Source organism: Pleurodeles waltl, chromosome 4_1 (assembly GCF_031143425.1).
Source record: "Pleurodeles waltl isolate 20211129_DDA chromosome 4_1, aPleWal1.hap1.20221129, whole genome shotgun sequence".
Lineage (NCBI taxonomy): Eukaryota > Metazoa > Chordata > Amphibia > Caudata > Salamandridae > Pleurodeles > Pleurodeles waltl.
Window position 1 is genome coordinate 475943551 of NC_090442.1, and position 15287 is coordinate 475958837.

General features: G+C 41.8%; 1 protein-coding gene across 4 annotated transcripts in view; it reads left to right on the forward strand.

Moving 5' to 3' along the window:
• Positions 1–15287, forward strand: part of PPFIA2 (PTPRF interacting protein alpha 2) — a 1804029-nt gene that overhangs the window by 380808 nt on the left and 1407934 nt on the right. The window lies entirely within an intron of this gene.

Below are 15287 nucleotides of genomic sequence, written 5' to 3' on the forward strand. Positions count from 1 at the left end.
TGTGAACAGTAATAACAGTAATCTCCTATAGAAATGGCAAATGAACATATAGCCCTGTATACATAGAAAAGACCACAGGTGTCACACAGTTTTGTCCAAGATGCTAAAACATACAGCACGTTTCCAGAAGGAATTTGAACCATAGAGAATCACATGGTCAACCTACAAATTACTGTTAAGTCAAAATTAACCAGCTATTTATTTACATGTGGAAGAGGACACAAAAATGAAAGTGCTAGCCACTCAAAGAAGAGAAAGTAAATAAATGCCAAAGGAAAACGTATACACTGGAAGCTTCCAAGGGATATTTCTTTTAAATTGATGTCACCAACGTGAATGAGCTGAGGAGATACTAAGAGTTCTATACAACAAAAACTACCAAAAAAAATTAATTAACACAAAGGTAAACACCAAGCGGGAAAAGAAACATAAAGTTATTTTTAGGAACACAGACACAAATATTTAATTTCACCTTCGAGGCTATATTGTAAAATATTCCGTACTGGAAGCTATGATAGCAACAAGACACTAATCAAGAAGACACAGAATATGGCTGTTCCACTGGCATACTCCTGATTAACTGAAACATACAAAAAGGGGATGTGTGGAATGCTTGAGCTAATCTCAGCCACTGGTAACTACTCGGGCCACACCCCGTCCATCAGTATTTTGCACACCATGTTACCGCAGTTTGGATCCAGCCATATGCATAGCAGTCTTGAACCCGCTCCAGTGGAAACAGCCCAGCCCGAACTGTCAGGCCAAGTCCTCCTAGATCCAGAACACAAACAACATAGGACTAGTTTTGCCCTTATTAGGGCTCATCAGCCAGGTATAGTTTGGTTCCAGTGACACAGTGTCATACTCTTCATTAAACCACTACCTCTAGGTGCCTATTGAGTATCATGCAGCAAATACGCAAAGAACTTCAATGATCTGTTTCAAGTAGCTTAAAATGTTCGTCAGCATGAAAAAGCAGACAAATCAGTTTGTTTAAATCCATCCAGCCTCAGACATACAGCTTACAGAAAAGGCATCCAACTTAATTGTTTTTTTCCTTCTTTTTTATGAACAGGAACGATTTGCAACTGACTGACTTACTTTGACACTGAAGGGTACAATTTAAATAAAGATACAATTGTGTTTAGTATTGTCCCTTCTTAAACCAATTATGGCCCATGGCAAAAGCAAATTCTATTGACATTTAATTTTCGGTTGTGGATATTTCCCTATATTTCTGTTCAACTATGTGCATCAAAGAGTATAGGTTATTTATTTAGTAGTTCATAGTTTTGCTGTATTTATTTGAGGCCTTTCATACATTAGGCCACTGTACATATTGAGAAGAATTTAAAAAAGTTGAACATGCGGACAACCAACTAAAATCAATTGGTGAAGGAAACATTGTAATGCTTTTGTTAAAATCAAACAGCCCATCACAACAAAAAAATCAGCCTTTTTCCACATTGTGTAACCTTTCTTGCAAGACTTGCTCAGACTGCTATAGGAGCCAAGAAACTTTAAGATTTAAGCAGCCTTTAAGATTTGTGGAACCACCAGGCTTTTACTCACATTTACACCCTGTCTGTTTGATATCTGCATGAAACCACCACTTGGATTAAATCTTAAATACAAGCTGAAGTGTCAATCGTGTGCACACAGAAACAGAACTAAAAGTGGTTATGATTGTCATACAAGGAACAGTGGATGGCCCAGTGGTGGCTTCAACTTAAGGGAGACTCAATCGAAGTCATCTCACTGACTCTTGAAGTCAAATACGTACAATGTTACACCTATCAATGCCTCATATCCGTAATGGCCAGAAGACCATAGCTGGTAAGAAAGATTTCTTTGTTGTATGTCTTTTGATAGGCCCCCTATGTTGATAGAGCATCAAACACTTTGGGCCTGATTTTGAGCTCGGCAGACGGGAAGACCTGTATGCCGAACCTCCAACGGGGAGGTTGCCGCCATACTGGTGACTTCCCCCTGGACCCATTACAACTTTCCAGCTGGGCTGGTTTCCGCCCATCAGCCCAGCGGGAAAGTGGTGGCAGCATTGTCGCCGGCCCGTAATCGAGCCAGCGGCAATGCTGCTGCCCACAGGGGTACCAGCACCCTCGCATACAGTGAGCATTGTAAAAGTGTTGGGCAAGGGGACCTCATCACTGCCCATGCCCCCCTGTGCCCCCCTGCACCTGTTCTCTGCCAGCCTTTTCATGGCTGGTGGAGAACAGCATGAAAAAGCAGACAAATCCTGGACGCATTGGTAGAAAGGAGCAGGTGTTGCATCGATCTGGTAGGCACCGCTGTGATTTTTCAGCCACGAGGCAGGCGATGCGTCAGATTTCCAGTGCTAGTCTGGTGCTGCGACATTTTGGTCAGCGGTGCATCTATTTTCCAGCTGCAATGCAGGTGCTGCATTGACTTCTGCAGGTGTTGCGTTGGTTTTTCCTATGCACAAGGATTCCCTGAAGGGGTGAAGTCTTTATTGGCCCTGAGACTTCAGAAACAGGAGTGAAGCTCAATCCAAGCCCTCAGAGAGCACTTTAGGAGGAAGGCAGAGTCAGGAACACCAGGCAGCAGGGCAACAAGCAGGAAAGCAGTCCTTCAGCAAAGCAGTCCAGATGAGTCCTTTGGGCTGCCAGGCGCTGCCAAGCAGTCTCTGTGACGGAGTCCAGGGGTAGGTCCAGAAGTGTCTGATTTGGTGGGGTCAGAGACCCAGTTTATATACCCAAAAATGCCTTTGAAGAGGTGGAAACTTCAAAGAGTGGTTTTGAAATGCACAAGTTCCCCTTTCAGCCCAGTCCTGTTTGCCAGGATCCCTGTGGGGGTTTATCAGTCCTTTGTGTGAGGGAGGGCCACTAGCCTTTCAAGTGTAAGAGAGAGCCCCTCCACCCTTCCTGTCCAGGGAGATCCATTCAGTATACAGATGAATGCAGATGTGACTTAGTGTCCTGTGTTTATGGATGACTGGGTGGAATGCACAGGGGGAGCTGTCAACCAGCACAGCTCAGACATGGATTGGAGACAGGCTGTAAGACACAGATAGCAGTAAGTACAGAGAAATGCCCACTTTCTAAAAGTGGCATTTCTCAAATAGTAATATTAAATCCAACTTCACCAGTAAGCAGGGTTTTCTATCACCATTCTGGCCATCCTAAACATGACAGAGCTACTCCTTCCAGATCAGAATCTACCACTTAAAAGTATATGTGGGCAGTTCTAATTCTAGTCTATGAGAGCAGCAGGCCTCACAGTAGTGGAAAACGAATTTGTGAGGTTTTCACTTCCAGGCCATGTAAAACACATAAGTACATGTCCTGACTTTTACTTATATAGTACCCTGCCCTACGGGCTACCTAGGGCCTATCTTAGGGGTGACTTATATGTAGCAAAAAGAGGAGTTTAAGGCTTGGTAAGTAGTTTTAAATGCCAAGTCGGAGTTGCAGTCAAACTGCTCACACAGGCCTTGCAATGGCAGGTCTGAGACATGATTAAGGGCCTACTTATGTGGATGACACAATCAGTGCTGCAGGCCCTCTAGTAGCATTTAATTTACAGGCCCTGGGCATCTCTAGTGCACTTTTCTAGGGTTTTACAAATAAATTAAATATGCCAATTGGGTATGAGCCAATGTTACCATGTTTTTTTGGGAGAGAGCACATGCACTTTAGCACTGGTTAGCAGTGGTAAAGTGTCAGGAGTCGTAAAAACAACAAAACTGAAGTCAGAAAAAGAAGAGAAGGAAGGCAAAAGGTTTGGGGTGACTTTCAGAGAGGGCAATTTTCCAATAATCCTCCTCACCACTGACACATCTTCAATCTGGTGACCGTCAAGGGACAGCTCTTAGGTGACTTCATAGACTCCTATGCACCTCCGGGACTCTGCAGCTCGCCTTCACCCAGCACCGTCGTCCCAGATCTTCACACACAGAAAGGGTAGGCATTGCCTCCTGCCTGACCTGGACACTCCTGCATGGTTGGGCTCTGGCCTCTTCTTTTACAGGTCCTCTTCATCTGGAATCCACCATTGGGTTCCACTGGTCTGGTCCTATTCTTGCATTGTTCCAATTCTAATCCCAATGTTAGCCTATGGGATGACCCAGTAACATACCTCTGCTCTCCTGGTTGCTGGGGGGTCTTCTAGATGCTCACCTCTTGGGGTTCCATACTCTCACAGCCCTTGGCTACCTACTCCATAGTCTCTGGTGGGGGACCCATTCTTGCATTCAACTATTTCAGTATATGGTTTGGACCTCCTATAAGGCCATTGCTATTTCTTGTTATTTCTAATGTTTTTATGCTAATTCCTAGCACTACCTGAGTATATTTTGTGTCTACATACCTCTAGAGAGGAAAGATTGCCTATAGTATTCTAGTTCAGTGTTACTATAAGAAAGTACCTTTATTTTTGCATCCTACATCCACCAATGGTTTCTTGATGCTAAGGTATGCAGGAGGATGACATGAAGGTAAGTCAGTAGGAGATCAATCTATGTCAGCAATGGAAGATTTGTCTTAATAGCCAAGTTTTTTAGTTTTTCCTGAAAACCATAAACTTTTTTTCAAGCCACCGATCATCTGAGAGGGAGTTCCACAAAGTGAATGCTTGCCCCATCCATACATTTATGCTAGTTAGAGGGAATGATCAGGTAATTAGAGGGGGGCGCTAGGACACATGAATCACTGCTTAATCCCTTTGGCAAAAAAGCAAGGAGCCATATGTAGAAGCGTAACTCCACACAAAGGGTTTTGTAGAGCCTCTTCATTTATTAGATTTCAAGTTAATTTGCAGCCCAACCATCCGTGACGCGCCTCATAGGAACAACCCTTGACGGACGATCCTTCTCCGACTCGCCGTCTCCCCGACTGCAACCGTTACACAGCCCTGAATCAATCCCTCAAGGTTCTAGCCCCAGTTCTGGAATAGTTCTAGAATACTACATACCCCCCCCCTCTACAACACAAACAAAAAAAACAAAAAACAAAAATGAAACATAGTCCCCCAAATAAAAACAATGAGTTAAACATAATCCCTCAAGTAAGCAGGGCTGCAGGGCTCTGCACCTTCCTGTTAGACTTCCTCCGATAACTTCTTTCTTCCACCTCTTCCGGGTCACTTCCAACTTTGGACGAATCATCCTGCACTGCTCCACCCTTATAAGCAACAACCCTATTAAGATTCCACACACGATGAGCACTGGTTTTTACAGCATTGGTAAAAATCTTGATGACTCTCATGGGTTTAGACAGTTTGTTCCCACAGGTTGATAATCCAGGACGTTTTATCAAAACCAAGTCCCCAACATTCACCTTAGTCACTTTGACCGCATGACCACGATCAAAATATGGTTTGCTATTCCTCATCCTGAAAAGTTCTCTCTCTCTCTCCTTTGATCATTTTTAGCGGGACAACCATCAGCATCCAAAAATGTATTTACCCAACCCGGTTCAAGAACAGTGTTGGGACACCACCCATGAAACAAAACAAAAGGAAACACACCAGTGGTCGTATGAGGCGTGAACCTATACACCCCAACTCTCTTGATGACTTCATCTTTCCAGTTCTTGTTATCATTCTTAGCCAAAGCTATCATTTCTTTCAACACTCTATTAAATCTTTCAATCATACCATTTGACTCTGGATGATACAATGCACATTTTTTGTGTTTGACCCCACACAGCTGAAGAACGTTCTACATTTCTCTGGGAATAAGCTGAACCCCATTGTCGATAATTAATGTTTCAGGTATGCCTTCCCTTAGAAACAGATCCTTCAGAAAACTTATGACATTTTGTGTCTCAATACCTCTAAAAAAATGAATTTCAGGCCAACGAGAAAACATATCAATAACTACAATGATATGATTCCTGACCATTACCATGTATTGGCCCCAGTATGTCTGGGTCAATATCTCTCCATGGCTTCTCAGGACGAGTTCTCAACACATGGGTTGTACTCTTGGTTTCACACTTTTCTCACTCACAGCACATCGAATACATTCCCTTACTAGATGTTAAATTTGGATATCCATGCCAGGCCACCAATAACTAGATCGCAATCTCTCCTTGGTCTTAGAGGTGCCTGATTGACCATCATGAGCTATGTCCAACAACTCCTTTCTTAGTTTATCCGGGGGCACCAACCTAGTACCCTGTAACAGCAAACCATCCCTGGTTGCTAGCTGGTCCAAACAAACCAAAAATCCTTACATAGGTCCCCACCTTGAAGTTTGTACTTCCAGCCACCCTTGATAAAACCAATCACTCTCTGTAGAGTAGAATCATCTTCAAATTCTTGGCACCATCTGTCCTCTGAAATCACAGCATGATTAATTTCACAAACAAAATCCATATCCTCCTCACAAACATCATCATCCATCACTCCAGTTCCATTCTCAGAAACCAACCTAGATAAAGCATCTACAATCACATTCTCAACCCCAGGAATGTACTTTACCTAAAAATTTAACTCTTGGAGATCACCCACCTACTTGGATATCCCGGAGGAGATAGAATCTATCCCTTTCTTGTTGAAGACCTCACACAACGGTTTATGATCAGTTCTTACAATGAAAGTAGTGCCCCATAACAGATTTTTCAACTTCTTGATGGCCCAATGAACAGCAAGTGCCTCCCTTTCAATTATAGAATATTTGCTCTCAGAGCCTTTTAGGCTCCTTGATAAAAACATAATAGTGTTCTGCGGCCCACACCCACCTTGCTTCAAAACAGCTCCCAGACGTTTGAGGCTGGCATCACTTGTAATGATAGAGATAACATATCTTTGATCATCTTAAACTCCTTTTCACACACATCACTCCACACAAAATCCACACCTTTCCTCAAAAGGCCTCCCATATTGTAAGTAATTTCAGCAACATTTTTAACAAATTTATGATAATATTCAACCATACCTAAGAACCTCATGAGCTCTTCTTTGTGGTAGGAGAAACCATCACTTGAATGGTGCTCACAAGATCAGCTTTAGGGGCAACACTCTCACCAGTTATAGTGTGGCCTAAATAATCAATAGTCTTAGTACCAAACCTGCACATTTCCAATTTCACAGTTAAATTGTGATCACTCACTCTCTTTAACGCCTGCCTGACACTAGCACCATGTTCAGCATGATCCTTCCCATACACAAGAATATCATCCTGATATACACAGACCCCATCCAACCACTTAAGCACCCTCTCCATAACTCTCTGAAACACAGAAGCAGCCGAGATTAAACCAAAAGGAAATCTGGTATACCTGAACGTACCAAAAGGTGTTGTAAAGGCTGTAAGATCCATAGAATTTTCATCAAGCTGAATCTGATGATATGCTGAGGCCAGATCAATAGTGCTGAAATCTTTCGCATCACCAATCATCATGAGCAATTGAGCAATGTTAGGTAATGGGTACCTATCCACCCCAATGCACCTGTTCAATTTTCTGAGGTCAACACATAGCCTAAGTGAACCATTGGACTTTCTGGCTGCAACCACTGGGGCCAACCAAGCAGTACGTTCCACCTCGTCAATGATACCTTGATCCTTGAGTTTATTCAACTCACTTAGCATTTCATCCCCGACATTAACAGGAACATCTCTAACCTTATTTCAAAATGGAATCGTACCTGGAACAACCTTGATTTTAGGTTGATAACCCTTTAAGCAGCCTAATTCATTCCTGAAAACTCCAGGAAATTCTTGAGATAAAACTTGCTATAAATCAGAATCAGTAGCAGAATCCTGATGTGACACACAATTGATAGAAGAAACATTTTTCAATATAATGGGATTTTCACTATTAGGATCCAACATTGCCCCAAGATCCTTTTGATGCCACCAGTTTATAATACTGTCACCTTGTTTCGACACATAAATCTTCCCAGAAGTAAAACGGCCTTTGTATTCAATTGAACCAACAAAATATCCATGCAAGTCAATCACCTCCCCCACCGTAAGCACATAGCCTGATGTCTGGTTTGAGAAGAGTAACATTGCCTTTAAGCTAACAACATAAGATATCATTAGATACAATCGTAATCTTCGCACCCGAATCAAACAAAACTTGAGTCTTTTTCTCTTCAACAAGGATAGAGTCCAGAGGGCCTCTACCCTTACCTACTTGAAGTACAATCTGTCCACAGTCTAAATCATCAGCAGCCAAACCCTCATCATCACCAGTATGAACATCATAAACACTTTGTTTAGACTTTCTGAACCTATGCACAAAGGAAAAAATGCCCTTGTTTCCTCCAGAACCTACATTCCGCTCTAAGAGCCGGACACTTTTTGTCATTAGCAAAATGTCCCAGTTTGTCACACCGAAAACATCTCTTCTCTCTACCTGTTTAGGAAGAATCAGATACCTTTTTCTTAGTACCAAGCACTTTCTTGTTACTATCTGAAACAGCACAAACCACATTAGAGGATTACTTCTTAATCACATCCACACATTTAAGAGTATGCTCAATTCTTTTTGCAACGATCAACACATCTTCAAGAGAGGGTTCATCCCTAATCCACAACTCCTCGCGGACTTTCTCAATGTTACAGCCTTACATAAACTGATCCCTAATCCTCTCACCAGTCAGAGAAGCAAATTTGCATGAAGAGGAAAGCCATCTGAGATCTGTCACATAGTCCTCAATAGATTCACCCTCCCTTTGTAACCTTTTCCCAAAGTAATACCGTTCTAAAATAGTGCTCACCTTAGGAAGATAGTGAATGTCTAATTTCCGTATGCAAATTTCAAACTCATTGAGATCTATTGCTTCACTATCTGGAACATCGGTAAGATGATCAAATATTTCTTGACCTTCCGACCCCAAACACTGGAGCAATAAGTCTGTTCGTCGGTCAGCACTCAAAGAGGTCTTGCATACTTTAGCATAACGCTCAAACACCTTTTTCCATTTTGCCCATTTGATAGGAGGCTCACCTGGAGAAGAAAGAAAATATGGAGGTGCTGTGACATTTTGTATTTTGCTGCTTCAGCCACACACACACCACACAATGCCCACAAACGTGCACAAACACCAAACAAATATTAACTACTAATTCACTATTATCACTAATCAGCAGACAAAAGTTACTATGCTGTGCACATCAGCATTGCACGTCCATTCTAAATGTTGAGCAATGTACACATAAGAGTCCAAAAGCTGTGCACATCAGCGATTCACCAAATATATGTTTACCGAATGAGAGTTACCATGCTGTGCACATCAGCATTGCACATCCGTTTTAGATGCTGAGTGATGCACACATATAAGTTCAAAAGCTGTGCGCATCAGTGATTCGCCAATCAATTAAATAAACAGTACAAATGAGCAGACAAGAGATCCGATGCTGTACACTCAGCCCACAGAACAAAATGCACGGGCTTTACGCTGTGTACATCAGAGATGTACACAAAAGTTAGAAACCGGCATAATGAAACGTAACAAGCAATAAACTTGCTTACAAAACCTCAGTTGGGACTAACAAAATGACTGCTGACATTAACCCAGGATGTCTGTTCCGTTGCCACAAGGGTAAAAACTCCTCGAAACACAACAGAAGCGGCAGAAGATCTGTTCCGTTGCCACCACGATGAAAATTCCTTGCGATACAAAAGAGGCAGCAGAGCACGAGACAGCCGTCACCACGCGCTGTCAATCACTGCAGACGTTGCCATGTAAACATAGCAACAGCCCCTGGAGGTCGACGTACACAGGAACGTCCATGCATCATAAAGGAAAGGACGTGGGCCCTCTCGTGACTCCCTTGCAAACTCTCAAGCAATAACAGGAGAGCTCCACAAGAATCAACCGTCACAGTCAAGCCAAATAAAGAAATACGGTATAGTACCTTGTTGAACGTACAGCTTGAAAGCGTTACTACACCATACCATTTGAAGCTTTAAACATGAAGCAACACGTCTTGAATTGTATCCTCTGTTTCACCAGCAACCCAGTTTCGATTCTATTCTATTCTATTGTGAGGTTCTTGTAAAGCACATAGGTACCAGAAGACCTCCCAGCTCTAGAACAATCACCATAATAGCCAGTTCACCACCAAGAGAAACTAGTTACTGTAAAGCCAGGCTTTCAGTGCCTTACAAAAAGAAAATGCATTGGTCAACTGACGTAGTTCAAGTGGGAGTGTGTGCCACAGTTTGGGGGCCAGGTGAGACAATACACAGCCTCCCCAACAAGATCTACTGATCTTAGGAACCTGTAGCAAATATGCTGAAGAGGATTCCAGAGACCTCCCGGGAATGTATGGGGTGCTAAAGATCTCAGCAGAAGAGGGCCTCTTCTAAAGTGAGCTGTGCAAAACGCATAAGACTTTAAATTGCACTTGTTGCTCCCCTGGAAGCCAGTGAAGATCTTTTAGGGCTTTTTTGCAGATTGGTGCCTTGGGAGGTTCATAAGGAGCAGTGCAGCAGCATTCTGAGAGACCTGCTGCCTTTTGGTCACTTACTGGGGTGACAGTACAGGGCATTACCATGATTAAGGCGTGTAATAATGAGAGCCTAGATCATTAATCTTCTAGCTAAATAAGGAAGAAGATTGAGAACCTTTCTCAACCGTCTCAGGACACCAAAGCAAAGCAGCAAGCTTTTGGTTTGGTGCTCCATTATCAGGCTGGAACCACGCCACATTCAAAGACTCTTTATCGCAGAATTGGGGCTGCAGAGCCTATCTAGGCAGTCCAGCACAGGGGATTGGACTTTCTTACTTAAATTATTATCCAATAGTATAACCTCAGTCTTGTCTTCGTTGAGCTTCAGTTTACAGTTGGCCATCCATTTGGCCACTTCCTGAAGGCATGGGACCAGACTGAGGTGGCTAGTGTTGGCGTCTATGGAGATCGAGATCACCACCTGGGTGTCATTGTCATAAGAAACCAATGACAACCCGTAAGAACACACAATTTCACTTTGGGGGACACACAGATTCAAAAGGATAGGACTCAGGGAAGGCATCCCACAACTCAAAGAGAGACTCTCAGAGTAATAGGAATGATCTAACACCTGGAATGGAATGTTCTGTTCTCCAAAAATTAGGAAAGCGATTTCAGTGCATGGCTGTCGATACCCACTTTTGATATCCTATGGATACGTTTGGCATGATCCACCATGTTTAACAGTTTCAACAGAGAAAATGCATGACTACTCCTTTGGAGTTTATATATGAGGCATACCCCCTAATTTTGTACCACTGTGTCTGTCAACAGCATTCTGGGGAGGTCTAGGTAGGTGAAATGTGCATAATATAATCTTAATTTAATGGTAGCCATAAATACAATTGTTTTAGCTTCAGAAGAAGAGGAGCTAACTTCCTAGTCATTTTCAATAGATATCGTATGCATTTGGAAATTCAGCTCCAATGTTAGATTTTATAGACAGATAGCTGTCCGCGGTCACTCCAACGCTTTTTGCCAATGTACTAGGGACAGGTGGATCTCCCATCTCTGAGGACCAATAGAGATTATACCAAAGGTCCACTCGGTTGTTTAGGATTACATCTCAGTTTAATCTGCATTTAATATTAACTGGCTTGTGCCCATCAAGTTTCAGATGAATTGCATATTGCTTTGAAACTCATGTTGTGTAACTATTGTTCCATATAAATGAAGGAGTAGGTGGACGTTGTCAGCATAGTTATTCAGATTGCATCCTCTTGTTGCTAACTCCTTTATTAAAGGCCTGGCATGCACATTGAGCAAGTGGGGAGATAGAAAGGATCCCTGAGGGACTCCGCAATTTACATTTTTGCCAGTTGCTAACATATGGTGATAATGGGACTGCCTGCCCCCTATCTTTTAAGAGGCTTTTATCCACTTTAGTGTAATAGTTTGAAGCCCTGCAACCTCCACATGGTCGAACAAAGTACTATGGGCAACAGTGTTTAAGGCTGTGGATAAATCCAAAAGCACAAAAGCAAGAGGCCAGCTTCACCCATCACTATCCAGCCTTAAATGATCCACCGCAGCTAATATCACTAGTTCTGTACTGTGGCCCAGTCGAAGTCCCACATGTAGCAGATTAAGATAGACATTACATATTTCCTGAGCCACATGTGCTTCAAGGATTTTGTATGGTTAAGAAAATTAAACTCTGTCAAATATACTTACGTATGGGAGCTTTCAGCTAAGTCTCTTCATCAATTGGTCTTTTGTTGTCATTCGCATTTTGCTTCCACCCACTACACATATATTATGGGGCAGTGGGTCAACCTACTTAAGCCACTGGTTAACTTCACTTTGACTGACTGCATTTTGCTCTCTCACAAGGAACGCAACCACACACAAGCGAGTTCACTTCAGTGCCACTACTTTTCTTTTTTTTTACGTTTATAATTTCTTTAGTGTTGCCTTTTTGTTTAGAAACTGATTAGAAAACAGGAAGCTTCTGATGCACATTTCAACTTTATCAGAGCATATCTCCTCTCAATGGTGTTGTAAATTCCTTTAGGAGTGTTTTCCTTTTCTGACGGCTGTTGTTTCATAGCCTACCAGATAGTGTCCATTTGAAACAGTTGTGTATTAAGCTCTCCTCCTTTTACCTTTTTTCTTTCTATCCTTCTTTCTTTCTTTCTCTCCTTCTTTCTTTATATTTTCTTTCCTTCCTCCCTTATTTCTGTCTGTTTTCTTCCTGTTTTTTTCTCTTTATTTCTCTTTCCTTCTTTCCTTCTTTCTTTTTTCTTGTCCTTCTTTCGCTTTCATTCTCTCCTTTCTTTCTTACTTTCCTTCCTTCTTCCCTTCTTTACTTATTTTCCTTATTTCTCTCATTCTTTCTTGTGTTCTCTCTCATTCTTTTTCTTTGTCATTTCTTTCTTTTGCCTTTTTTCATTCCTGGTTTCTGTCTTTCTCTCTCATTCCTATTCTCTCCCTTTCTTTTTCCGACTTTACTTCCCCTTCCTTTCTTTCCTTCTTTCTCTTTTACTTTCAATTACTTATGCTTGCTTTCTCTTTCTTTCCTTCTCTGTCTTTCTTTGCTTCTTTTTTTCTGTCTTTATTTTCTTCCTTCTTTTCTTGTCTCATTTTTTCCTTCTCTTTTTGCTTTTTTTTTCTTTCTTCTTTCCTTTATCTATTTTTACTTCTTTGGTTCCTTCTCTTTCCTTCCTTCTTTCTTGGTCCCTCTCTTTCCTTCCCTTTCTGTTTCATTCTCTTTGGTTCTCCCTCTTTCTTTCTTTTTCTTTCTGTATTTCTTTCTCTCTTTGCTTCCCTTTTCTTTCTTTCTTGTGTGCCTTCTTTTTTTTCTTTCTTCCCTCTTTTATTTTTTTCAAATTCAATAGGCTTATATCCAATGTAAGACTGATTGACTTTTTAAGTAGTTTCCTTCAGGGCCAGGGATTACTATGGTAATAAGTGTTATTTTTAGGGGAAAAAAACATGTTTTGCCTGATGAGGGCCCAGCATCTTCCAAAACAATAACGTTTTGCAGAAATCATGACAAAACATGAATTTTTAGAAGGCGGGCAGTCATTGTCAGCCCTGTTGGCTTTGCCAATGCTTGTTTTAATAGTGGGTTGGCAATGGCATCTTCGAATTGTTGGAGAGCTACGTCTTGTGTCTGAAATATATTTATTAAATTCAGTAGTGGAGCCTCTATTACGATTGCCATATTCCTCATAAACTTTAGTCATGTTGATTATTGTGATTTCGGTGTTAAGGTCATGTGCTATTCATTCACTTGAGAATATCGGCTCAAAGATCATATGATGTTACTCCCTGTGATGTCACTAAGGTCCTAGGGTGCCGAATGTCACTTCCGCTACCCCTACCATTTTGGTGAGCCGAAGTCAATGGTGGGAGACAACAGGAAATGCTATATGTTCAGTAAACACGCACCTAAAACCCAGGTACTATTTTGACATTCTGGTAGAAAATTTAGTGCAAACTCAAGCATATTTGTCGAAGTTGCTAGAACAAAGAATTTTATTTTATTACATTTTGTTTTATGAAATATATTTTAGAGCAAGAACTTATCTCCTGGATTCACATATGCCACTACCTAAGTACATAAAATATGCAGTGCAACAGGTTTATTAAAGGTTTTCCATCTATTGTGAAGAGGCGAGATATATTTTATGAAGAAATGAAGGTCAGATTTGAAATAAAAAGGGAGTCAACGTTTACAGGCAGTTACTATCAAAACGGAGGCGAGTTTAATCAGAAGCATGATAAAATGCTGCACCTGCCAAATTAAAAAAGGAAGCGCAAACAGACGAATTCACAGATAAAAGGTTTTGCACGTCCAAAGCAGTACCGTGGACCAAGGACTGAGAATATGGCCAGTGGGTGGGAAAATGCAGTATGTCGCTTGATCAGGATAGATACGTGATCCTTTCCTAGTGGACAAAGTAAAACTGTGGCTGCAGATCATTGCTCGAGTAAGTGATAGCACGGTGGGTTCAACTGAAGAAAACAGTACTTCAGGTCCCAGAATGCACTGAGTCTTAAAATCCAGAATTGTGAGAGGTAATGGCTTTATGGGATGGTAAAAGACTTGGAACCCGGCACTCTTAGCACAGGGAGATGCACCTCGGGGTAATAGGAAGCGTAATAATGCTTCCATGCTGAAGAATCGTTGTTCAAGTGATAAGAATAGAACAGCTGCACATCCTGTTACCTCTGCAGCGCTGACGGAATGCTGACGTTACTCGATCCAAGGCTACATAGCAAGGACAGCTCAGTTGTGCAGCATACTCGACTACACCTAGACGGACCCCCCTCCACCCTAACTCATTTACTGCACAATGAGTTTCTTAGTATTTGTACTCTACACAAAATAGAGAATTTACTTTTCTGGAAGTCTTATGTAGTTTAGATTGTTTTAATCACAATAATGCTAAAATAATGTCAAACGAAATATGCAGGGTACAAAAGCCCCCTTCTCGTTCTCACTGGGGCAAGACATAGGATTTCAATTAAATGCTAAGAGGACGGTGTCTGATTGTGTTGCATGGCACACTGTAAGTTCCACTTACAAAAAACCTGTCACCTGACTCCAGCTCATGCCAGTCCCGGTTTATCAGCCATCCGGACTACGAACGCTGGGACGTGTACAAACAGGTTTAAAAGGGGTAAACTAAAACTCTACAACTCGTATAATCCTAAAATCGTTGGATTTAGGCTCAAGACTGCCTTAAAAACACCCTCGTGACACAAGCAAGGCGACAACCTTCTAAATATCTGCACCGTCGGTCACGTGGTCACTCGTAGTAACGTGGATGTCTGTGTAAACTACTCTGGAAATGCTTATCCTTTCGTGTCAGAACCTGGTGATGTGTCAACT